The sequence below is a fragment of the Paroedura picta genome, chromosome 3 (genome assembly GCF_049243985.1).
Source record: "Paroedura picta isolate Pp20150507F chromosome 3, Ppicta_v3.0, whole genome shotgun sequence".
In the NCBI taxonomy this organism is placed as follows: Eukaryota; Metazoa; Chordata; class Lepidosauria; order Squamata; family Gekkonidae; genus Paroedura; species Paroedura picta.
In genome coordinates this window covers 25,442,746-25,468,888 of record NC_135371.1, presented here as the reverse complement: position 1 = coordinate 25,468,888, position 26,143 = coordinate 25,442,746, and the positions used below count along the sequence as shown (strand labels likewise).

General features: G+C 43.5%; 1 protein-coding gene across 6 annotated transcripts in view; it reads right to left on the bottom strand.

Annotated features, from left to right (window-relative positions):
• MITF (melanocyte inducing transcription factor) overlaps positions 1–26,143 on the bottom strand; it is a 163,993-nt gene that overhangs the window by 95,921 nt on the left and 41,929 nt on the right. The window contains exon 1 of one of the 6 annotated variants that reach the window (XM_077325154.1): positions 6,157–6,276. The exons of the other annotated variants lie outside the window; for them this stretch is intronic. The gene's annotated coding sequence lies outside the window, so the exon portion shown is untranslated. Of the gene's footprint in view, positions 1–6,156; positions 6,277–26,143 lie in introns of those variants that run through there. 6 annotated transcript variants of the gene reach the window in all.

Sequence of the window (26,143 nt, the reverse complement as noted above, 5' to 3'; positions counted from 1 at the left end):
ATCAGAACACTAATAGCATGTCTCCAAGATCTGGGAATCAGGCCAGAGGAACAACTGATAAAGACTAGTTCCAAAACCTTGGCCCAGCAGCAAAGGTTTGCGTTAAATAATTCATTAGGGATCAAGTCAGGCCCAGGAGCCTTGCCTGATCTAAGAGCCAGGATGGAAAGCTCGACTTTGTCATTAGAAATGTCCGGCCAAGAGGGAACCGTATCAAGAAAAACAGCAGAGAAACATGCAGTGATCACATCATCTGAAAATAGCACTTGAAAATGATTTTCCCAGACATGTGGAGTAATGCAGGAGGGAATTTTAAATTGTGGATTAATGGCAGAGTTAACAATAAACCAAAATGCTATGTTGTCCTTATTAACTGCAGTTATACGTCAACTCCATTCTCCAGCAGAGCCTTCTATTTGTTTACTTTAATAAAATCTTTGTAGATCTTTATTTCTTTTACATTCTCAATGCATCTGCCTTTTAAGAAATCTGCATTCTCTGTTAAACCATGTTTTCAGTTTGCCTCCATGCTCTGAAACAGAAGGATATCCTTGACATATAGAGACTTGAATGATTTAAAAATCCTAGACTGGTTGGCCAAATTTATATCGGACAAACTGTCAGGGGGGGATGAGTCCCTAATAGCACAAGCAGATGACAAAGGCTTTTCAAATTCTGAGAAAGCTCTAAACATGGTATACCTAAATGCTAAGAGCACATGGGGTCCAAACAGAAATGAAAGGGATGATAACAGCCACACGCACAATCACCAACTTCCAATGGACTGAGATAGCAATGATGTTTGAGCAGAACAATAATAACATAAGTGAAATCACTGATCCTATTACTTCCCGGAAGGCCACATAGTGGAGTAAGATGCCTCCACAAGGAAAATTTTGCTAATTCTAAACACACAGTATTGATCACATGATCTTTTGACCTCCTGTTACACCAGGCCTGAATAAGAAGGCTCCAAAATCAAGTCCTAAAATTCTATCATAAAGAACTTGGGTTGGTTCTTATCCTTGCTTTAAAGTTGCCTGTCATAATCATAGGAATGAAAGGCAATATTCGTTTCATGACTTGCACTGCTGGGCATTTGTTTTATGGCTGCATCCCATTCAAGGTCTGCAACACGATGTATTCAAGGAGCCAGCGTGGTTTAGAAGAAGAGAAGAGTTGATTTTGATATGCCGCTTTTCTCTACCCGAAAGCAGCTTACAATTGCCTTCCCTTTCTTCTCCCCACAACAGACACCCCATGAGGTGGGTGAGGCTGAGAGAGCCCTGATATTACTGTTCGGTCACAACAGCTTTATCAGTGCTGTGGTGAGCCCAAGGTCACCCAGCTGGCTGCATGTGGAGGAATCAAACCCGGCTCTCCAGACTAGAAGTCTGCACTCCTAACCACTACACCAAGCTGGCTCTCTTACTGCACCTAGTGGCTAAATGCAGTGGTTTCTAATCTGTTGAGCCAGGTTCGATTCCCCACTCCTTCACATGTAGCCAGCTGGGTGACCTTGGGTTCCACACAGCCCTGATAGTGCTATTCTGTGTATCCTGTCAGGACTCTCAGCCTCACCTACCTCACAGGCTGTCTGTTCTGGGAGACAACAGGAACACATTTGTAAGCTGCTTTGAGACTCCTTTGGGCAGTGATAAGTGGGGTCTGAAAACTAACTCTTATCTTCTTCTTCTACGTTGTATGGCAACAGGGAGGTTATCCCTCAAGATACTAATATCCTGGGATGTATTCTTTGCTAGATGGGGATCCTCCCGCTATCCTGAGAGAGTGCTGGTTCTCATTCCCATCTTGTTGCTTAGTTGAAGCTTCTAAACTGGTCCTATTATGTCAAGAGAGTGACCGATTCCGCACAAGGAATTTGCCCCCAGGACAGCCTCTCATTGCTCTCAGGTTTTAGTGCTGCTCCTACATGACATCAGTAACAATCTGGAGCTCTCAAGTGGCTGGTGCAGAACTTCTTGCCAGTAACCAGAACCTCAAATCTTATTCAGAAATATGTCCTGTTGATACCAGATGAAACTTACTTCTAAGTAATAATGCTGCAAACTGAGATGTTAGCCATTAAAGGGGACTTAAAATCTAGCCAAGGTTTCTTAGCCACTCAATTATACATGAGCAAAGACAGCATAACCATTTTAATGACACCTGCAATTTAACGATAACCGCTTGAAATTTAAAGTACATATGCCTTTTACTCTTAATTGCAAAATTAAACAGCTGCAGCACAAAAGAGAGTTGGATCAGCAAGCCACATTTTAACCACTGAAACAGCAAAAATTCAGAGACTTTTGCATTAGCTATGGGAGCCTGAAAAGTTTATAACACTTATTTGGTTTACACCCCTTTGCTTTGGCTTGATCACAACTGCAAGATAAGCCTTCTGTTACTGATGACACAGTATTAATTTTGAATGCATCTCCTCTAGTTATGCTATGCTAATTATTTTGCGTGGGAAGCATACAGGTACATTTTCTGCATCTAGAACATAAGTAAGTAAACTCAAATCTGTACACTCCCATTCAATGGCTGGAGTATTGACTTTTCAGCCAAAAATAACAGGTAACTTCTTTCCACTAAGAATTCATCCTATTCAAGGGGGTCAAAATGGATCATGGCAATCATAGTTTCCAGGCCGGAATCATTCACATTCCAAGTTAAATAGAAAAACAGACAGTTGCTGAATCTCCACAGAGTGGTTGCACGTACAGATGCTGTAAATTTCAGCACAAGCATGTTCAACAGTCAAATTTAACATGTGATCAAATGTGAGGTGATCTCCCAGACTGTTTGGTTCATTCAAAGTAACCTACACAGCCAAATGAAGGAGGAGGAGGAGGAGGAGGAGGAGGAGTTGGTTCTTATATGCCACTTTTCTCTACCAGAAGTCTCAAAGCGGCTTACAACTGCCTTCCCTTTCCTCTCCCCACAACCCTATCAGGTAGGTGAGGCTGAGAGAGCCCTGATATTACTGCTCAGTCAGAATAGCTTTATCAGTGCTGTGGCGAGCCTGAGGTCAGCCAGCTGGCTGCACGTGGGGGAGGAACAGGGAATCAAACCTGGTTCGCCAGATTGGAGGCCACTCCTCTTAACCACTACCCCAAGCAAGGCATTGTGAATTAAAACAAATGGTAACTATTAGTGTCACAGTTGAATACAGTTGTTATTCATGACTAATTTACGTGACTTGTGAAGCAGTTAATTGTCTATTTAAATAATTGCTTGCTGAACGGAGCAGTTATGAAAAAAAGGATGGGCGTAGTAGAACTCCACAGAGCTATATGATAATGCGCATGCACAAAAAAACATGGTTAGGTAGGGACACAGTGAAGCAACTTGCTGAACAGCCCGGAACAGATGAACTGTCACACAGTATATGAGCTGACTGGTAGGCATTTCAGCAACGCTAGTGAGACTCTTGCTCTCAGGAAATGCAGATAAACATCAAATACGTGTCAGAATACACATCCAGCAAGACTTTTTCTACTCTGGTGTTTTCATTGCAATACACATTCTATAAAAATTCTTGTCCTTACATTCCCAGCTAGCCCAGATAACCATTTCTATATTCATCCATCACCGCAAGCAGCCAGTGCAAAGGTTTGAACATCCAGGATCCCAAATATTTTACAACAGAAAGTACAACTGATAGAACGAGACATAAAGAGGGTGCTGTCTCTATTAGCAGAACTACAATATCCAGGTAACAATCAAAACCACTGGGTTACTGAGTCCCTAATGTTTACCAATATTATACCAGTGATGCACTGTAAAGAATTAAAATACAAATTCTCCAATTGTTATTGTTATTATATTTACATTTATTTCTTGCCTCTCCCTGGAAGATCGAGGCGAGTTACAGCACATAAAAACCATACAATAAAACCCATAAAACAACAATACATACAATTAGTGAAACAATAAAGCAAGCTACGGCAAAAAAAAGCTCAAGCCGTATCTATATCACCCCTCGATAACCCATCCTAAGGTGGGGGGGGGGAGACAGAGGGCACAAGTTGGTCTGTGCTACAGCTGCTGTAAGGGGAGCCAGAACGTCCTTGCGGCCCAGGCTCATCCAACAACCTGGCAGAAGAGCTCTGTTTTGCAGGCCCCGCGGAACGGGAGCTCATTCCACCAGGCCAGAGCCAGGACTGAAAAGGCCCTGGCCCTGGTTAAAGCCAGGCACGCTTCTCTGGGGCCAGGAACAACCAGTAAACTCATACCCGCAGAGCGTAAAGCCCTGTCGGGGGCAGAGAGCAACAGGCAGTCCCTCTGCTAAGAACAGGGCCTTCCAGGTTAATGGTTTTCAAACAACGTTTTTTTATTGCAAAAGGCCAATTCTTATTTTATAGATGATGGATGTGAGAAGATAGAAGAGATGGATAGACAAAAGGTAGACAGAATGTAGATAGAAGTGTGGAAGTATGCATGCACATCAGAGCTCACACCTTGAATAAAACTTTGCTGGTCTTAACAATGCCACTGGGAGATAGACAGATATTGAGGGAAGAGACAAAATCATCTTCTTATACTCTGTTTTTTAAATGGCACGTGAGTAACTTCTGAAAGTTCAAAATTCACATAATGCTCTATTTAATTTTAGAGGAGCAAAGGACAGGTGGAATCAGGTATAGGATGTATGAACAGATAGCAAAACAAAGTATTCAAATAGACACCAGATACTAGCCGAGGCACCTAATTTTACCACAATATCAACAATAACAGGGGTGGGACCCTCGAGTTTAAGCCTAAGGGGGCTTTTTCAGCATTTTAAAAAATGTGCTGAAAAAGTAAGCTTATACTCGAGTATATAAGTATTTTGTTTCTGTTGTTCAACAAGGTCTTTCAAACTTTGAGGAGAAAAGTTTTCTTTTCCGTTTCTGTTTAAACACGTACAGGTTTCTAAGTTTCACCAACATATAAAGTTCAAAAGGCAGGAACATACAATCAAACCCCTCAAATCCTTCTCTATACACAAACCAGGGATCATTCCTATTTTCTAGAACCTGTTTCCCTTTCTTAACTGGGCAGGCATCACTTCTTTTTACTAGAACCTATTTTCATTTTTTGCTTGACTGAAGATCCTCCTTGATTCACTCACACTATTAGCCTGCTTCCCAGACCACGTTCGCCCAACTTCATTCCTTAACTGAGTCTCTCAACAGAATTCCATTCAAACAGCCTGTTCCTCAAAGGTTCTCAGACTCTGTCAGGCAGTCATTTCGACAGGTGCAGGTTCACGAGTGTATAGAACGGATTCTATGCAATCTAGAGACTTAAAAGTTGCAGAGGACCTCCCCCAGATGCTCCTCTAGATGCCCCTTCCCATATTGTTGCTTTGAAGTTTGGTAAACATTTAGATTGAATGGAGGTAGTCTGCCTGGAAATATATCTGCTCACTTTCGTTTATTAGCCTGTTCGTGCCCATCCCTAGCAAGGAGAGGCAGCCAAGTGGAAAGGGGGAGGGGATACACAAGGGCAATATAAACCAAAAAGACAAGTGGAGTAAAACTGGTCACAACTTTGTCCATTGCAACAGATAGAGGATTGTCTGTTCCAGAGGCACTTCAGTGCCACATGCACGACGTACCTAGACAACACTGTTCTATTTTATTAATCAACAAAGAAATAAGTGTATCAGAAACCTGGCTCCTATTCCCATCTTAAAATGAGACATAGATTTGCTAAGGGACTTTGTGTCTAATTTATAAGTAAGATCCAACTCAATTGCTACCGAAACATTCAGGCTCAGTTGCTAACAAAATTTTTATTAAACCAAACCAAAACAAAAAACAAGAGTCCTGAATCCACGGGCCCCATTCTGGTGGCACCTTCTTTCAGGGGAAAACAATCAGAACGGAACCTTTGAACCCAACCTTCATCAGTTAATTGGACTTCCTGACACAGTCAACTATGTGGCAAATCCAGATCACCATTCTGACACTTAAAATATGCAGCTTCAGTACAAGAACGGCATCTCTTTCCCATGTGTTCATCATAAACAATGCAATCAATCCCATGCCTAACATGTTTCCTCCAATTTAATGGAGGGAAGAGCCAGCAAAACAAGACACACAGGGATATCAACAAAGAGCAGGTTTAAAAGCATTCCGTGCGCAACCTTCCTTAACTTACCGGCAGACTCCATGCTTTATAATTTGACCCAGGAAGCAAGCCTGCACTTTCAACTTGCTGTTCTATGCCTGCGATGGCCCAATTCCAGCTCTGCACGGAAAGGTCTTACTAAGCACTGGCTTCCAGAAACCGTCTGCTCTTACTCCTACCATCCACCTCTTAACCTCTGCTATTGTATTAGAGAACTTCTGCAAAATGATGAGTAATGCATGGCACTTTACCAAAAAAAAAAAAAAAAAAAAAAAAAGCCTCCCCAAAATCAGTAGCAGTGATCATTCTGAGCATTTCTTCTATGGGTTTTCATTTGTCTGCCTGTTTGCAATGGGAATCGCCAATGGCTAGAATCCAATAAGTAGGAGAGAAGAAAAGAACGACTCCCTGAAACCCGGAAACAAATAAAGCTGCATTCCGCCCAATTCTGTTTGTTTTTTTTAGTCACACCAAAATTTTAACATTTCAGAAGCAAAGCCAACACGATGCAAAAAAGCTCTTGATCATAGAATCATAGAGTTGGAAGGGGCCATACAGGCCATGTAGTCCAACCCCCTGCTCAACGCAGGATCAGCCCTAAGCTCTCGATGTTGTATGCTGTCTGCTGTGTTTGTGGATCCAGCACTCAGCCCTTCCCTTGAAAGCAGCAATGCTTATGAGCTCCCATTACCTCAACACATCCTATGAAGGTTGTGTCACTGAACAAGTAAGGGACACATCAGCCAAAGTTAAGCATTTTCGATATCACAGATTTTGACTGGGGCACCTAGATAAGTGCTTGGATTTCTTTTCCAGAAATAGGCCTGAAAAATTATAAACTTTGAATTGTATGCTAGCCTTATTTTAATTTTTTTTAAAGCACACTGGACCTTATTTTAAAACCCCTATGCAGAAGTATCATTTAGCGTTGCAAATTTCCAGGTGGTAGATGGAAAATTCCTAGGATTTACAGCTGATCTCCAGACAACAGATTTACAGCTGAACCCATGGAGAAAATGGACACCTTAGAAGCATTATACCCCATTGAATTCCCTCCCCTCCCCAAATCCCCAACCTCCAGGTATTTCCCCAGAGCTGGCACTCCAGCATTACTCTATTTATTGAAATTTAGATTGACATTTCTTGTTTACACGTTTTGGCACAGACACCCTTTTGTCTTAAATAATTTTGGCAGAACTTTTCAGTAGTCCCCTTATCAATAGTCCCCTTATCCTCTGCACAAGACCCACAAATAGCCCTTGTGCCCAAGAATTTGTTCAGGGTTGCCAGCTGTGGGTTGAGACATGTGCAGATTTTGGGGGTGGAGAGGTCGGAGTTTGAGGAGGCAAGGGACTTCTGCATAATACAAGACCATAGAATTCATTCTCCAAAGCTGCCATTTTCTCCAGGAAAATGTAGTCAGGAGATCAACAGCAATAGCAGGAACATCTTCAGACCCTAACTGGAGACTGGCAACTCCAGTTTGTTTCAAGGCCAGTCTAGGGGAGAGGCCCTGCCTACATACACATTACATTTGCCCTTCCCTTGGTTTGAGCAAAACCTACACAAAGGATGTGAATGCATGAAAAATGACGACAGTGCTCGACTGCTGATAGGAAAGGCGGATTGACTCCCTGATCATTATGGCATTGTATGTGTGCAAAGTTAGGGATAAGGATGTAAAAATGCATTGCAGCCAAATGACCAAAGCTCTCTTCACACAACAGCAGGGAATGATTCATGTCTTCTAACAAACCTTTCCATAAAGGCATTCTGGTCAGCCATTTACTGTAATTTGCAACGCAGCGATACATACATATGCTTACAATTGTGTAATGCAGATGTTTGTCCAGGGGGTTCATGCAGCTGCCTCCTCTCTGGGAAGGAACTTTCAACCTTCTGTTATTAGCATGTGCTTAAAACAATACTTAGTCAGTGCTGGAACACATTGGTTGGGTTCAGAGTCACGGAATAAATAAACCCGTCTGTTTTTCTGAGTCCGACTCTCAGAATCACACAGCCAGAATACATCCATAGTGTCCTAACACTGACTGTTTACGCACTGGGAACTTCACTGCCCCAGCTCCCATGCAGGAGCAGAAATTAGGGGTGGATGAGGTGCACCGGGCCAGGAAAATGAGGTGCACCGGGCCAAATGCTCCACCATGTGGGTGCAGGAAGAAGTCGGGCAACCTGCTACAACTAAAACTTCAGCCTGCAGGCTGGCTTGAAACTTCCAGTGCATAAACGGTCATTAAATAGCAGAGTTGTACGATAGATAGCACAGCTTCAAACACATGATGCATTCTTAGTGGCTCCCTTTTTGCAACATAATTAAGGATATGCCTTGTCTTGCTCTTCAATGCCATTTATACACATTTTAGGCTCCAATCTGAAAAATATCCATTTCTAAATGAGCACAATTCTGTTATGCAGAAACAGTTAGAAACCGCCTACTGTGACAGCTGTTCTGGCATCTTGCTATCTGATTTCATTTTCCGGAGCAACAAGAAGAACATCATCAGCTATGAGACTGTTACATCACCCAACCAGATCAATTAAAACCATCTTCCTCCTATAGGGGACCTCCCTGTTGAGTTACCCAGAGCTACCTATTTCCAATGAGTGCAACATCACGGGGCCTCTGGGGTTTTTTGTGAAAGGGTTTTTTGTGAAAGCCATTTTGGTTTCTGAGGCAGTGGTTCGCAACCTTACCAGTGACCCCTTAGAAACAGAGAGTGAACTTTGGACAGTCTAACATATCTGGAAGGTACCTTCACAGCTTGCCTGAGGGAGGGGGGAAAGTGGAAGCTGGTCTGGAAGACATCCTCACACACACACACCAGGTGCTTGAAGATGGAACAAGACTGAAGAGCCTTAAAACGTAAATCATGCTATAAGAGCCAGCTTGGCGTAGTGGTTGGGAGTGCGGACTTCTAATCTGGCAAGCCACGTTTGATTCCGTGCTCCCCCCCCCCCACATGCAGCCAGCTGGGTAACCCTGGGCTCACCATGACACCAATAAAGCTGTTCTGACCGGGCAGTAATATTTATTTATTTATTATATTTATATACCGCCCTCCCCGGAGGCTCAGGGCGGTTTACATAAGAACAAAGAACAATACATAAAACTGTCTATAAAAATCAGGGCTCTCTCAGTCTCACCTACTTCACAGGGTGCCTGTTGTGGGGAAAGGAAAGGGAAGGGGATTGTAAGCCGCTTTGAGACTCCTTCGGGTAGAGAAAAGTGGCATATAAGTACCAACTCAAATGATAGTAGCAATCAATTGAATATATGGTTGGGAGATAGCAGCTGGTGCTGCTATCAAAAGATTAAACCAGCATGTTCAGTGAAGGATAAATGACATTCTCACTTTAAAAAGAACGCACATTTAGCTTTGCATCCAAAAACCTCGTTCCACATTCGTATCTCCCTTGCTATATCTGGGCAAGAGAAGAGCACAATTAATTGCATTGATTTATTCCACTCTCTACAAAGAGAAACAGCAACTCATACAGAAAGTCCCTTCTCTTTTGCAAGTGGAGTGCAAAAATCATTTTAAATGCATGTCATTGTAGCTTAAGCAATTTGACCACTTATCAAGCTGCAGAGCTTTCAAGCATTCAAAAATCCCCTTTGTCCTTCCAGCACGACCAAGTATAGAGATGTCTGCTCTCCCTTTAAAGCCAAAGCTGGTATCCAATTTGAACATTTGGGGTGAATCATTTGACACAGGCAAGTATCTCAATCAAGACAAAATCTGCTATTGGAACAAGTATTCCAAGACATCCACAAGGCCAACTAGATAAAATTTTCCATCAGCAGAATTGAACTTTCCAACCTCCTGGCTCCCACTGCAGGATACTGATCTCATGTGACTCCCCCTCCCAATCTATGGGTAGAATGGCAGTGAGAAGGGCCAGTTTAGTCTGCATTTACCCTCCAGAGCTCTATTCTGCTGGTGTCCAAACCAGGGATTCTCAACCAGCGTGTCATGGCACACCAGTGTGCTGCAAGAGCTCCCAAGGTGCACCATGGCATGGAGAAGATTTTTTTAAATGTAAAATGACATTTCCCCCCTTATAGGAGCAAGTCAACCCACCCACAAAGACAGATCTGGAGGAGATGGGAAATGGATGGATATTAGCCATTCAAACGTTTGCCAAGAGACTCCTCTCAGTTTGAGTCGACCTGTGTTAGTGGCAGTTCAATGAGTGAGGTGAATGTTGTTTTAGCTCGGGGCGGTGAGGGGGATGGAAGAGAGGCCAGGCACTAGCCTGCAGAAGGCCCCTGGCAAACTCTGGAGCCTGGGGGTGGCAGAGGGGCCTGGCAACCCCCGGGGCTTGGGGGCAGCAGAAGTAAACACAGAAAATCACACTCAAAAATGAAATTAACTTCTCATTTCATAATCATTGTATTTTATTAGTGAACTGATGCCATGCACACTATAAACAAATGAGAGCTTTTTAAAAGAGTTTTTAAAAAGAGTTTAGCATTCACGGGGGAGGGGGAGAGTTCTTCCATCTACTTCTTTCTCTACTATGTAGGATCTTGATTACAGATCAGTTTGTAGTTCTTTGAGGTCTCCAAGCCTCACATGGAAGCTGACAGCCTTAGCAATACTGATCAATTGTGTCCAGGTGATGTCACTTCTGGTGGGTGGGGCATGGCAAGGAAGTATGTCCATCTGACATCACTTCTGGTGTGTTTCAGAGCCTGGAAAGTTTTTTAGGCATGCCTCCATGGTCAAAAGGTGGGAAAAGACTGGTCTGAACTGAAATAAATAGTGTGGGTTAGGCACTTTGAAAAAAGATAAGTGTATTTATTACAATTATTTCTCAGCAAACCCTCCGGAGAAGATCTCCTGGAAATAAGATGGTAAACTCTGTTTTAGAGCCATTATGAAATTGTTAGTCTATATGCATTGAACATGCAGAACATGACATTAAATAAAATGATAATGATACCCAAAGGTAGAAAGCAACATGTTACAGAAATTATAAAATGATGGCATATATGAAAAAGGACTAGTGTAAAGATGTGATTTCCCATAAGAAATATAAATTAGATTCTCAGTATTTCAGGCCACCTCCTTTATGATGGAAGTTTAGTATTTTGCTGTTTTTAAAAGCAGTTGCACTACAATGTATCTAATGCTGATTCATTACCTACTCAGTTTATTAGTCATGCTGTCGTTACAGGACAAATGTGGAAACAGTTTGCTTCTAAAAATAGGAGCAGTTCACAGTATAAGTACAACCAAATTAAACACAGCTCAAATTAACAGACAAGAAAGAGTGTTCTGCACACGAACAACATCAGAAATGTCCCACGACCACTACTAACAGTGTAATCCTAAACTGTTATAATTTATACCCTTCTAAATCTATTGAAGTCAATGGGCTTGGAAGGGTATAAACTTGCTTAGGACTGCAGCGCTTTAACTTACATTCTAGCTTACTTAATTGAGAGATTGCTGACATTCCTTTAAAATGAAACAGGAGCCATGGATGGGCCAGCACTGAATTTGAATGGCAGGCAAAGGCAGATTTAACTCCACTTGACAGAACTTCTCCCATGCTATTAGTTGCAGGGAGAACGTAATCAGTACAGGTTTTTGGGAGACATTTCTATCAAGGGACCATGAGGTTTAAGTTGCTTCTCATAGACGGTTTATGCACTGGGAACTTCAGTGCCCCAGCTCCCGTGCAGGAGCACAAATTGGGGGCAGATCAGGTGCACTGGGCCAAATGCTCCCCCATGTGGATGCAGGAAGAGGTGGGGCAACCTGCCATGGCTAAAACTCCAGCCTGCAGCCCAACATGAAACCTCCAGTGCATAAACTGTCATAATGAGGATCTTTAGGCTCCTCACAGGTACGCTTTATTCCTGAACATGCTGAGAGAGCCAATTGCAGATCTACATAACACAAAGCCATGCCTGACAGCTGACCAACACATCACACCTACATATCAAAGCTAAAAGCAGCCAACCTGCCATGGTTTGGTAATCATGAAACACTGGGCTATTTCCTATTTTGCAGAGACAGGAAGTTCAAGTAGGTGAACTATCAACATTCCAGTAGATAATTAATGTTGCTCATCTTGCAGAGGCTCAGGTTTTGGAAGTTGGCACTACAGTGGGGGGGGGGGGGGGGTTCAGATACTGCTACCTTCATATAAAAGACATAAATCCACAATTTGTTTTTCAAGAAAGATACTTAGACAATTATGAACACTGAAGTGAAGCAAGGCTGATTTATGTGCCTTTTCACTTCAAATCCTTGGGCAGGATCCGTCTCCAATCACAATTTCAAGCTACTCCACAAAAATGGGAACTAACAAAGATGATTAAAATAAATGCTCAGATTCTGAAAAGGCCCAGAGCAAGAAAAGAGACAGAGGGAAGAGGGACAAATGGCATCACTAAGATCTGATGCTTATATGAAGCTCAGTGACCCTCCCACTTGGCGCATTATACAACCTGGCAAGGTGCTTTACAGATTTTCAAAATAAAGTCTCCAAAGTTCTAGATCTGCACAATCATGAGCTCATAACAAGGCAATAAATGTTTATTTCCTGTTTCTCAGGCTGTCTTGAACTCAGTTGTTCTCTCCTTTCAGTTCACAAGGCTGATTTTCACAATACTGGTTGTCGTAAAATGGGATTTAATAGCCAGGCAGATGCTTCTGTAGAATATTGGGAGGCATTCCCCAGTTATAACTTTTTTGACAGTAGCTGCCCCATGTAAATATTGTACATGAACAGCATGAATACGTCACCTACCAAAAGATGAAACAAAAAGTTTTATATGGTTAGCTTAAGAAATAAGGAAAACTGAGGAACAGTACAAATTTATGTAGAATACAAGACTTAGGGATGCTAGTCTTCAGGTGGGACCTGGAGATCCTCCGAAATTACAGGTCCTCTCCAGGCTAAAGGGTGCAGTTCCTCCTGCTTTGGAATTGGCCCCCAGTGAGGTGCCCAGGCTCCATCCCCAGTTCTCCAGGAGTTTCCCAACCTGAAGCTGACAACCCTACCTCCCCACTGAGGTCCCTCCCCATCCCAAATCCCACCCACTCCTGGTTCAACCGTCAAAGTCTCCAGGTACTTCCCAACCCAGACCTGGCAACCCGGACAACCAAAAACCATAGCAAAAGCAGACATGATTTCCCTCTGAGGAAGGTGAAGAAAAACAAACCCATTAAAGGACTATGGTAATTTCTCATAACAAGTGAATGCAAAAATATATGTATCCCATCAAGTATGAAGATTAACGGCCTTCAGACTTCCACTTCATCATATACACTTTTGTTCTTGTTATCCGTTCAGTCGCGTCCGACCCTCGGCGACTTTATAGGAAAGCTTTCGTCACGTGCCTCTGTCAATGACTGCTTCTTTTAGTTGGTTCATGGTTCTTGGTCCATGAGTGGCACTGACAATCTCCAGGTGGAGCCTATACATCCCCAGCTATCAGAGATCAGTTCCCCTGGGGGAAAAAGCCAGGTATCTAGGGCAGGAGTACCCAACCTGTGGAGCTCCAGATGTTCATGGACTACAATTTCCATGAGCCCCTGCCAGCGTTTGCTGGCAGGGGCTCATGGGAATTGTAGTCCATGAACATCTGGAGGACCACAGGTTGACTACCCCTGATCTAGGGCATCATGGGTTCCTGAAGTCCCTCCTCTCCCCAAACCCTGCCCTCTACAGATTCTATCCCCAAAACATCCAGAAATTTTCCAACCGGGGGTCAGCAACCCTATTAACGAGGGAAATAGGTATCATCCATAGGATTTCAAATTTCATATATATCTATAAACTAAACAGTCTGCTCACCTATAAAAAGGTGATTAAAAAGGGAGAGGTCTATTTCATAGGAGTGTTTCCAAGGATACATGAAAAGCATTGCCCCAGCAAATAAACTGAAGCATTTAATATGTTAAAAAAACACCAACCATTGTTGGAAAAGAAAAAGTTTTAAAGGCGGAAGATTTGTAGATACATATCAGGTTCTGGGACAGTGTCTATCTAAAGGCAAATAATATCAGTGGATATTTAAAAAGTAGAAATGCCCCAAAGGGGGGAAATTCCACTGATGAGGAAGCATGAAAGAAAGAGAGAGAAACTCTGAGACTGCAGGAAGAGTGTGTGAATGGGGTGGGGGGAGGACGTAAAGTTCAAACTAGAAGAATTCTGCAACGCAGGTGAGCAATACTTGATTGTAACGGTTTTAAACGGTCATTTACTTTGTCACAGTTGCCATATATCAGAATGTGATCCATAAAAATGACAAGGGCTTGTGGAAATAAATTGAATAAGAAGTTCCCACCAGAACTCAGTGGCCTCGAAATTACAGTTGCTTGCATCAGGACATACATCTGAAGCAGCCCTATAATTTCACATAATCAGGGAAGAACTAGACCAAAGGAAACAGTGTGGGCAGCAAATTACAAATCTGCAATGGGAGAACGGAATCCGTAACAATCTCCCTGCCCTGCTTTGCAAATGGAGAAGCTGTTCCACTCCATCACACTCATGCACTAAGCTTGTAGCATAAGATGGCTAAATAGCTGTTCTTAATTTTTGGATTATACAAGAAAGACAATACACACTTTGCAATCCATGGGGCACTGTCTCAGACACAAAGTCATGTAACCCCACCCCACCCACCCCTTTTGGAAGCCAATCTATGGATAGGGACATTTAGGAATGGTTTAAGGATTCCCAGGGCACGTAGCACCAGAACCAGTTTAAGGATTTGTGGAGTCCTAGCAACGTACAATTGCGAAGGGAACATCCAGACCGGGGAGAGGGGACCCACACAGTGGAAAGGTGTTATTCTGAGTGTCTCTAAAGAGGGCAAAGGAAGGCAGAGAAAGGCTACAGCCCTGACTCATGGGGCGGAAGGCACCACACGGGGCCCCTGGAAGTGCAGGTCCCATAGCATGTGCTACATGGATAAAACGGCCCTGCGGAAACCCTCATCTTGTATGACGGGTTCCTGATCTCTTTTTTGGAGAAAGTAATATTTGAAGGAGGTGTGATGGGGGCCAATGGAACATCTTTGCCAAATCCACATCTTCGCATATCTCAGGGAGATACTCAGGGCCTTTTTGCACGGGGATCTTTGTTGCAAATTGTTTGCGGAATGAAAAATCGCCATTTAAAATAGTGGAATTCGTCGTTATGCATACCTGCCTTTGTAGTGGAATCAGTTGCGTTTTTTAGCTTCCGGTCTCGGCAGAAATCGCTAGAAAGGAAGCGCTATTGCCAAGCTCGTCCCGCCCCTGGCCATCAAGCAGCCAATGGGCAGCTGTTAGCATGCTCCCAAACAGCCCCTTTCCCTTTAAGGAAGGTTTAAAAAAAAAAAAAAAAACAGACCCATTGTAACGAATCTGGGTAGATTCGTTGCAACGGAGAGACCCATCCAGCTGCCTGGGGTGTTTGAGCTGTCGTTTGATCGTATGATCGTTAACACGCTGCCTCAGAGTGAAAAAAAAAAATCCCCCCTCCCCCCCCTCACGGGCGCGATTTTCAGCCGAAACAGTGTGAAAAATAAAGGGAAAATACATCAGCAAACGGGCTTCTGCGGGCTTCTTGTGCTTAGTGACTGTAAACAGCTCTGAGGAGGGACTGCAGCCTGGGAAGCCTCACTGGCTAAATGGAGGCTCGCCGGTGCGTTGATCTCCACTCGCTCGGGGGAAAAAAAATGGCGATCGCTTTGCCGGAAGTTTGGAGGACAGGCTCAGGAGGAGGGACTTTGAAGAAACCGCAACAATGGGAACGCACAGGTCTTTTTCGCTACTGTTGCAGATTGGTTGCAGGAGTGTATCGCTTTCCGGAGGGTGAATCCACTTTTTGGGATTCCCCTAAAAGCGCTACAACGAAGCACTTTTTGCTGATTGGTTTCAGGAGTGTTGCAGATTGTCTACGACGTCGTGCGTTAAGGCAAATTAGTAGCGTTTTCAATTAGCAACCATTGTGCTATTTTGAAGCCGTGCAAAAAGCCCCTCATTTTCACTTTGCAATATGAACCGTTGCTACATTAAGATGGAGGTTTAAACAACCACTGCGGCTTTCACAAAATAGCACATTAAAAAATAGGCCAATGTAAGGCATAATAGGAAACTTTGGCATATTGGAGCAGTAGCACTAGATTGTGGAATACTGCAGGAGATTATGCAGGTTTTCTTAGCGGAAATAAAAGGGGCTTGTAGCAGTATTCATTTTGCACAAAATTTACATTTTCAGGATGCAGAGCTGTAGGAACCTTTTGTTGTTGTTAGGTGCGAAGTCATGTCCGACCCATCGCGACCCCATGGACAATGATCCTCCAGGCCTTCCTGTTTTCTACCATTCCCCGGAGTCCATTTAAATTCGCACCAACTGCTTCAGTGACTCCATCCAGCCACCTCATTCTCTATCATCCCCTTCTTCTTTTGCCCTAATTCGCTCCCAGCATCAGGCTCTTCTCCAGGGAGTCCTTCCTTCTCATGAGGTGGCCAAAGTATTTGAGTTTCATCTTCAGGATCTGGCCTTCTAAGGAGCAGTCAGGGCTGATCTCCTCTAGGACTGACCTGTTTGTTTGCCTTGCAGTCCAAGGGACTCACAAGAGTCTTCTCCAGCACCAGAGTTCAAAAGCCTCAATTCTTTGACGCTTGGCCCTCCTTATGGTCCAACTTTCACAGCCATACATTGCAACTGGGAAGACCATAGCCTTGACTAGACTCACTTTTGTTGGCAGGGTGATGTCTCCGCTTTTTAGGATGCTGTCTAGATTTGCCATAGCTTTCCTCACTAGGAGCAAGCGTCTTTTAATTTCTTTGCTGCAGTCCCCATCTGCAGTGATCTTGGAGCCCAGGAAAATAAAATATATCACTACCTCCATTTCTTCCCCATCTATTTCTTCCCCATCTATTTGCCAGGAAGGAACCTTTTAATAGCCACCTAAAGTACAAAGACGGTCTTCATGATAAAGATGTGGTCATAGTGTTTGATGTGACATTCCTTAAAAACCACCATGAAAATGGATGAAATTGAGAATCCCATTAGGAAGCCAAGAATTAGTAAAGGAGCTTCTTTCCAATCAGATACTGTGTTCTTCTGTTCTACACATTACTCAAAAGAACTGCTCAGCTACAAATGGCTCATCTAGTTTAGGAAGTACAGCTAGATCTGAGTCCAGTAGCACCATAGAGACCAACAAGTTCACAATCCCTCTTCTGTTCTCCATCCAGCACATCTGATATTCATAAGTACACCACCTTGGGACCTAGGAAGCTACTGGAGAATGTGGTGGAAAGTGCCATCAAGTCACAGCTGACTTATGACAACTCCATAGGGTTTCAAGGCAAGAGACATTCAGAGGTGGTTTACCATTGCCTGCCTCTCCATCATGACCCTGGTATCCCTTGAAGGTTTCCCATCCAGAAGCTAGCTTGAGATTGGGCTATCTAGGTCAGGGCAATGCTGGAGAATTCCTTTGCAAAAACAACAGCAAACCACCCGTGATGCAAAGTGAAGAAAATGTGCCTCTTCCATGAGGCAAGCTCATTCTCAGTGACATCTCCCTTGTAAAGATGAAATGGGAGGAAAACAGATGCCTCTTGAAATCAGTGGACATAAACAGTTCTTCATAGGATTGCACTGATGGATTCCATCTATTCTGAAACAAGATGCAAGTCTCTTTGGAGGGCCGTAAAATCTGCAGAAAAGCACCCTTCCCTATCAAAAGCAAGCAAGAGAACTGGCAGGAAAAGGTGGCAGCAGAATGAGATCAGAGAAAGGATGAGAGCCAGGAGCACAGATCTGAACTTGTTCGGCAACAGCTGGAAAGCAGCATTTGTAGATAACTATAAGGTCAGCAGGAACTAATGAGGGAAGAAAGCAATGAATGCAAGTTGGCTAAATGGAACAAAACATTGAGGAAATGCTCTTCAGAAGCAAAAGCAAGGGAGTGACCATTTCCCAAGTCTGCAGCTATGAAAATTGCTTATTCCAGCCATGCGACATAAATAACAGGACTCGACAACAAGATCTACGCACTTTAGTGACCTGTGTCAACCGACAGAGATGCCCACGGTAATGAAGGGGGTTCCCCTCTTTTGTTCAGAACCCATGAGAACAAGAAATTGTGCGGCAGAAATTCTACAAAACACAAAACATTTAGGGGAAGGTTATTAAGAAAGCGGGCGGTCAGAACTAATCTGATGTCTCTGCCTGCTTGCAATGACGAAGATGCGCAGGATGCCAGATCAACACTGACATGCAAGCACACTCTTACCAGTCTAATTTTAGCCTCCCTTTCCAAAAGCTCCATATAAAATTTAGCAATCCGATTTTAACGGAGGCTTCTGAGTTTGGGAATACTGTGCTCGTTGTTCAGTGCATCAGCAAAGCAAAATATTTTATGCTGAGAACAAACCATACCTACAATTATTTCCACATAATGCTTTGCTGTTATTTACCACTGAGACTCAAGGCAAATAAGTAAAATACGTATTATTCTTTCCTACCCACCTCATCTCCACGAAGCAGGTAGGTAGGAAGGAGCAAGTAGCCACCAGCTCTGCTGCCACCGGATTCCACAGCCACCTGGCTCACATGATAGGGGTGGCTCCTTTTCTGTACTGGGTCCATACGTGGTAGCCCAGGATGCCTGGCTAGCAGGTGGCCTAAGGCATCCAAAATTCTTGGGTTGGCCCTGCTTGTGGATGGATGAAATGGTATTAGACACTATGGACAGTGATCTCCTTAAATTATGACTATGAGAAGGAAGAGAATGCCAATCCAAAAAGTTTGCTTAAAACTGGATATTGCCTATTGAATACTGGAACACATCATGCTAATTCTGTGACATTGCACGAATACTCTTCTTTGATAAACCCTGAATACAACTAAAATTAAAAGAGGAACCTTTATGGATTGAGCACCATCAAGGTCAGCATCCGGACCCGTACAAATCATTCAAACATGCAGCAAAGGAATGCAAGAGACCTCCCCTACTCTTGTCATCAGAAGCTGATATACTATATAGACTGCTTCTAAACCTAGAGGTTGCATTTTGTTGTCATTGCTCTTGATAGAATGCTTCTCCAGTAATTCCTCTGTTCTAAATGGGGAGTACAATGTATATTGGTTATTCTGAGCCTCCACTTCCGCAGATAACTGTTCAACTTCTACTGTCCTGTTTCAACAAGCAATAGATAACAGTGTTTGTACACTGCGGACAAGCACAGACAGAGAATCATAGAATCATAATGTTGGAAGACACCTCATGGGTCATCTAGTCCAACCTCCTGCACTATGCAGGATACTCACAACCCTATCACTCATCCACTGTAACCTGCCGTGAACCTTCACAGAATCAGCCTCTCGGTCAGATGACTATCCAGCCTCTGTTTAAAGATTTCCAAATATGGAGAACCTACCACCTTCCGAGGAAGCCTGTTCCACTGAGAAACGGCTCTAACTGTCAGGAATTTCTTCCGGATGTTTAGATGGAATTTCTTTTGAATTAATTTCAACCCACTGATTATGGCCTGTCCCTCCGGGACGAGAACAACTCTGCTCCATCCTCTATGTCAGGGGTAGTCAACCTGTGGTCCTCCAGATGTTCATGGACTACAATTCCCATGAGCCCCTGCCAGCAAATGCTGGCAGGGGCTTATGGGAACTGTAGTTCGTGAACATCTGGAGGACCACAGGTTGACTACCCCTGCTCTATGTGACACCCTTTTAAATACTTGAAGATGGCTATCAGATCCCTTCTCAGTCGTCTCCTCTCCAGGCTAAACAGACCAAGCTCCCCAAACCTTTCTTCATACGTCTTGGTCTCCAAACCCCATCTTTGTTGCCCTCCTCTAGACACGCTCCAGTTTGTCTACATCCCTCTTCAAATGTGGTGCCCAAAACTGAACACAGTACTCCAAATGAGGCCGAACCAGAGCAGAGCAAAGAACAGAACATCTAAGTGGGTTCTATATCAAAATGATGCTTCCATACACTTTTCAACTAGTATAGTTATTTAGAACATTCTCGTGTCACCTTTCCACCCAAATAGGACCCCCAAAGTGACAAACTTCAAAGCAACATTATACTGAATCAGACCCTTAGTCCATCCCAGCCAGTACTTTCTACTCTGATGGGCAGTAGCTCTCCAGGGTCTTGGGGCCAAGTATTTCACATCACCACCTGCCAGATCATCCAACTGGAGATGCCAGAGACTGAACCAGACACTTTTTGCTTGCCAAGTAGATGCTCTACCTTCACCCTTTAAGATCAAGAATGATTTATAACAATATAATAAACACATACAGCCACATAAACCATAGAAGGGGACCAATAATAATTATCTGTGGTATGCCAAACAAAATAAACAATTCTTCACCCTGCTGGCAGAAGACAATGACAAAGAGAGAGACAGGTCTCTGTTTAGACCCCCATTCTAGAGCCTCAACGTAAGAAATGCTGTGTTCATTTGTTATTGTTGATCTGAGCCAGGATTCTGCAGCTCTTCCTGCAGGCAGCTCAGCATTTTAAAGTAAACAGAAGCTCACTAACCAATGTATCTGTCTATCACACATACTGAATTCCAATGAGATTCAAGATTCACCACCTAAGCAAGTCATTTGAGGACAACACAGGAGGCGTGTGTTGCTTTTCTGTGCATGCACAGGGGAGAAGGGAAGTCCACAACAGCTGCCTGACCAATGAACTGAGTACGAAGGATCTTATGTGCAAATTAAGCCAGGTTTAAAGCTACAGCAGTATAAATCACAAAAAGGTGATGTGGTATAAGAAAATATGACCATGCAAATCTGCTCTAAGCCAACAGTCGAGTATATCTTCCACCTGGCAGTGTCTTGTAACACAGGAGCAGCTGCCACATATACTTTGACCGCAGATCGCTCAAATTTCTCTGAAAATAATCCTATTATGGAGTAATTATGTTGCCAATTGAAAGGATTTATGCATGCACACATTGGGGCTTCTGATGGGGGGGGTTGCTCCTAAAAGAAACTCTTCTGGGCAGCGATCCTCCTCCTCTTCTTGGAAGAATTCTACTTTGGCCTAAATTGGCCTAAACTGGGAGTATCACTTCACTGCCCAAATTTCCACAGCCAAATATCTGCCCAGTTCTCCAGACACAGTGTAAACTAGCTTTCAGGCAAAATTCAGTTCCCTAACCAAAGTTTCTCCTCAAAGTAGATGGTCAGCTAAGGCACAGTCAGGTTCTATCAGACTCCTCTCTGAATCAGACTCTAACTCAGTTCCCACCAGTACAGAGCTACTATATCAATTACCTCTCAGCTGTTGCTGACCAGGGTGCTTGGAGCTGCCTGTCATTCAAGTTCTCTCTTAAACCGTTTATGCACTGGAGGTTTCATGACTGGAGGTTTCATGACGGGCTGCAGGCTGAAGTTTTAGTCATGGGAGGTTGCCCCACCTCTTCCTGTATCCACATGGGGAAGCATTTGCACAGGAGCTGGGGCAGTGAAGTTCCCAGTGCATAAACGGTCTTAGTGAGGAATTTTAACCCTTCATTCACTGTTACATCAGCACTTGGAACCTTACTATCATAGTGCTGCCCATCACAGCCAAAAAGCCTTAAAGTACCTACAAAACCAATTATGTATCTCTCTTCTTCAGGATTTACAAGTAAGGCCAGATACGGTTTTGTTTAAACTTCTTCCAAATAGGTTTATCGCAATAAGCAGCAAAAGTAAACTCATAATGTATTGAAGTACCTGGAGACAAAATGCTAAAATAACAAAAAAGGCATTCATTTATAGTTACCAGCTCCAGGTTGGGAAATTCCTGGAGATTTGGGAGGGGGGGGGGGGGACCTGAGGAGAGAGATTTGGGAAGGAAGGGGAAGGGGGAAGGGGGAAGGGGAGGGGGAGGGGCACAATTCTATACAGTTAAACCTCCAAAGCAGCCATTTTCTCTAGGGGATCTGTTGTAAACACATGAAGCAGCCTTCTATTGGCCCATCAAAGGCAGAACTAGCAGCTCAAACTGCCAGCAAGTCTGCAGGATGTCAAGCAGAGATGTCTCACATCACCTTTGACCTGTTCCTTAATGGAGATGCCAGGGATTGAACTTGGGACCTTCTGCAAGCCAAGCAGATACTCTACCACTGAGCCACAGTCCTCTCCCAAGTAGAATTCTGGAAGACCTCCAGTTGGAGAAACAGCTACTAGGGAGGGGAGTAAGTAGACTGTGTGGCCTTATACCCTGCTGAAGTTCTCTACCTGAAATCCCACCCTCTCTAGGCTCCAACCCTAAAATCTCCAAATATTTCCCAATTCAGAGGTGGCAACGCTTCTGGGAATTGGGAGGACAGAATCTCATGTGGCACCCTTTATTGATCTGCTACTGACTGGAGCAAGTATAAAGCCTATGATCTTGCCTAAGAAGAATAAAGGAGTTGGTTTTTATACCCTGCTTTTCACTGGCTGAAAGAATCTCTCTCCATACAATGGACACCCTGTGAGGTAGGTGGGACTAAAGGTAAAGGTAAAGGTATCCCCTGTGCAAGCACCGGGTCATGTCTGACCCTTGGGGTGACGCCTCTAGCGTTTTCATGGCAGACTCAATACGGGGTGGTTTGCCAGTGCCTTCCCCAGTCATGACCGTTTACCCCCCAGCAAGCTGGGTACTCATTTTACCGACCTCGGAAGGATGGAAGGCTGAGTCAACCTTGAGCCGGCTGCTGGGATCGAACTCCCAACCTCATGGGCAGACAGCTCCAGACAGCATATCGCTGCCTTACCACTCTACGCCACAAGAGCACTAACAGAGCTGCTCTGTGAGAACAACTCTAACAGGAATGTGACTAGCTCAAGGTCACCCAGCTGGCTGCATGTGGAGGAGTGGGGAATCAAACCCAGCTGCCCAGATCAGAAGCCACCACTCTTAACCCCTACACCAAGCCTAAGGATCTTGTGCCTTTTATCACACAGAAGAGGAGTATAGCTTAAGTATGTCTTAGACTTCACATGGACAGCAGAAAACTGGATAAATATAACTAACAAGTTAGGTTGCAAGAAAACAGTGGTATATTTTCATTATTTAAACTGAATAAAAGATTTTATTGACACAAAGCAATAGACACTCAAACAATAATGCACTGGGTACTGGTTTCATAATTTGGTGTACTTTAAAAAAAACATCTTTAAAAAAACTTAAGACCATATAGCCTTTTGTTCTCACTTTCCTATCTATAAAGCGAGATGAAATAAGTCTACTCAGAATCTTTTTGTTAACCTAAAACGTGTGAAAGAAGAACATACACTTGCAAACTATGGCAGCTTGTGACAACCAAAAATCTGACCTAATCATTTCCAAAGAGCAGGGGTAGTCAAACTGTGGCCCTCCAGATGTCCATGGACTACAATTCCCATGAGCCCCTGGGAATTGCAGTCCATGGACATCTGGAGGACCACAGTCTGACTACCCCTGCCAAAGGGCATTAAAACCGGGCAACCCAACTGAATGAGGGTTAATGTACAAAACTATTTTATACCATATTAGAGCATGAGTCTATCTAGCATGACAGGATTGCCTACTGTGATTGGAAGCAGCTCTTAAACATATTGGGCAGAAAAAGGTCTTTGCCGACACCTGATATCTGAGATTCTTTGAACTGGAAATGCCAGGCATTGAACCCAGGATCCTCTGTATGCAACATACGTGCTTTCCCACTGAGCCGTGCTCCTCCCTAAACATTAATTTCTTCTACAGTTTCAACACAACTTTTCACACAGTTTGGGGAAAGAAAAAAAAACTACAATCTTTACAATTAAATATTTAAGCGGTGCTTAGTTCTCCAAGAATTCTGATTACGTCTAAAGATGTTGTTATTGTTGTTGTTGTTGTTATGTGCGAAGTCGTGTCCGACCCATCGCAGTCCCATGGACAATGATCCTCCAGGCCTTCCTGTCCTCTACCGTTCCCCAGAGTCCATTTAAGTTCGCGATACAGCCTCCCAAACACAAGCCATGTATTAAGTTGTAAGCAGGAAAGTAGCATCCAGAATTCAAATGACCAAAATGTCTCCAAGGCACAGAGCACAGACACACACACACACACAAAGACAAATCATTCAAGCATATAGAACTGAAATGCTAAGGGAGCAACAGGCACCTCAACATGTGTCCTTATAAAACCCAAATGCACAAAGGCAGAGACCATGACAGGGGATTTAAGCCACTTTGAAGATATGACATGGCTTTGTAGGAATCAGCAATCATTTAATTTTTTTAAAAAGAAGAGCTGCATGGAAAATCAAGTACACAACTGCAATTCATAACACCCCATCCCATCTTTGCTTGCTTGGTTCCACACTGCTTTTCATGATCAGGAACTGTTATACAGCTGCATCACAGTATTTCAAAGTATAAATAATTAGATTCTGAGTGACATTTCAAAGATTAATGAGAATAAGCTTAACAAATACTTTAGGAAATGGTCTTCCAAAATTAGTTTCACCCACTCTTGGGGGGGGGAAGGGTTTATAGTCAGGAGGGGAAAAAATAAGTGTTCCATTTGTGACACATCTATCTAAAAACCACATCCATCTAAAACTGTTTTTTTTGTTGCTGCACTTGTTATCAAAGACGTCAGAATGGTAAAGCCAGACTGAAAGTTAATCTTTGTCTGTTTGTTAAAGGAACTTTACCAACCAATTTCAATTTGTTTCGCTCTCATTAGTCCATTGCCCACTGATTTCCACAAGGGACTCAAAGAATGTTGCGTTGTAAAGAAGGGAATCTGGGGCAGAGAAAGTTCTCTAAGTGCCCAAAATGCCAAATGAATGAAAACGAAGACAGTTAATTCTCCCTCCCTTTGCTGAATATCTACTGTAAAAATACACAGAGTTCAATTTTCACATTTAAAAAAAAATGAAAGTCTACCCGTTTCCACAATTATTTATTATATTTCTATACCGCCCTCCCCGAAGGCTCAGAGTGATTTACATAAACAGGAATGATACAGATAACTCAATTCATAATAATAATACAGTGATAACAATAAACATTATAGAATGATAGAACCCTGGAGAGAACATTAAATCAACGCATACTGGTGGCCCAGTGGATTGAGCAGATCTGCAGTGACTGCTGTAGGAAGGAGGTTCGGGGGGGGGGCAGGCAATGGGAAGTGGTGACCTCAGCCAAATGCCTGGTGGAGTAGCTCCCTTTTGCAGGCCCTGAAGAACTGTTCAAGTTCTGTCAGGGCCCTGGGAGCTTGTTCCACCAGGATGGGGGCCAGGATGGAGAAAGCTCTGGCCCTGGTTGAGGTCAAGTGGGCTTCCTTGAGGCCATTAATTCCCTCCATCACAAACTGCTTGGAACTGATGTCTTCCCCACCCCCCAGACAGTCATTTTACCCTAACTTTCAAGAGGCATTCTGTCACAGACACCTTTATCCTGATGGTTTATATTTTCATAAGCAATTATGGATTTAGTTTCTAGAAAATGCTGCACCCTTGGCTGTTCATATACTAGGACAGGGCTAGAAGTGCATAGGTGTTTGTATCTACACATAGGTACAAATCTTAACAGTTTTGCCCATGCAAAAACCAAAACATTTACCAAGTATTTAAAGGAAGGTGACAGGGCACCAGAGGTTTAAGTCAACCCTAAATGCACTATGACTCTCTCTCCTGCCATAGGATTTGATCTCATGCCAGCTTGATGCTTATCTCTAACTTGACCCTCCTGGCCCTCTTACCTGGGTGAGATTCACATCTGGTTTTAACCTTTGCATTGGCATAACTATTTGGCTTGATCCTTTAGCCAAAGAAGAGGTAATCCACTTGCTAGACACACGAAGACTGGCCTTTGCGGAAATACTTCAATCTGTCATTGCCTGTGCAAAGAATGCTCATGTTGCAGCACAAGATTGGCCTCCAGAGGCCTATGCACTTAACTGGACAGAGAAGTCAACTGAACTTCCTGGCGCATACTCTGAGGCTGGTTCAGACACTTACCCGGCTGGCAGTTCTCCC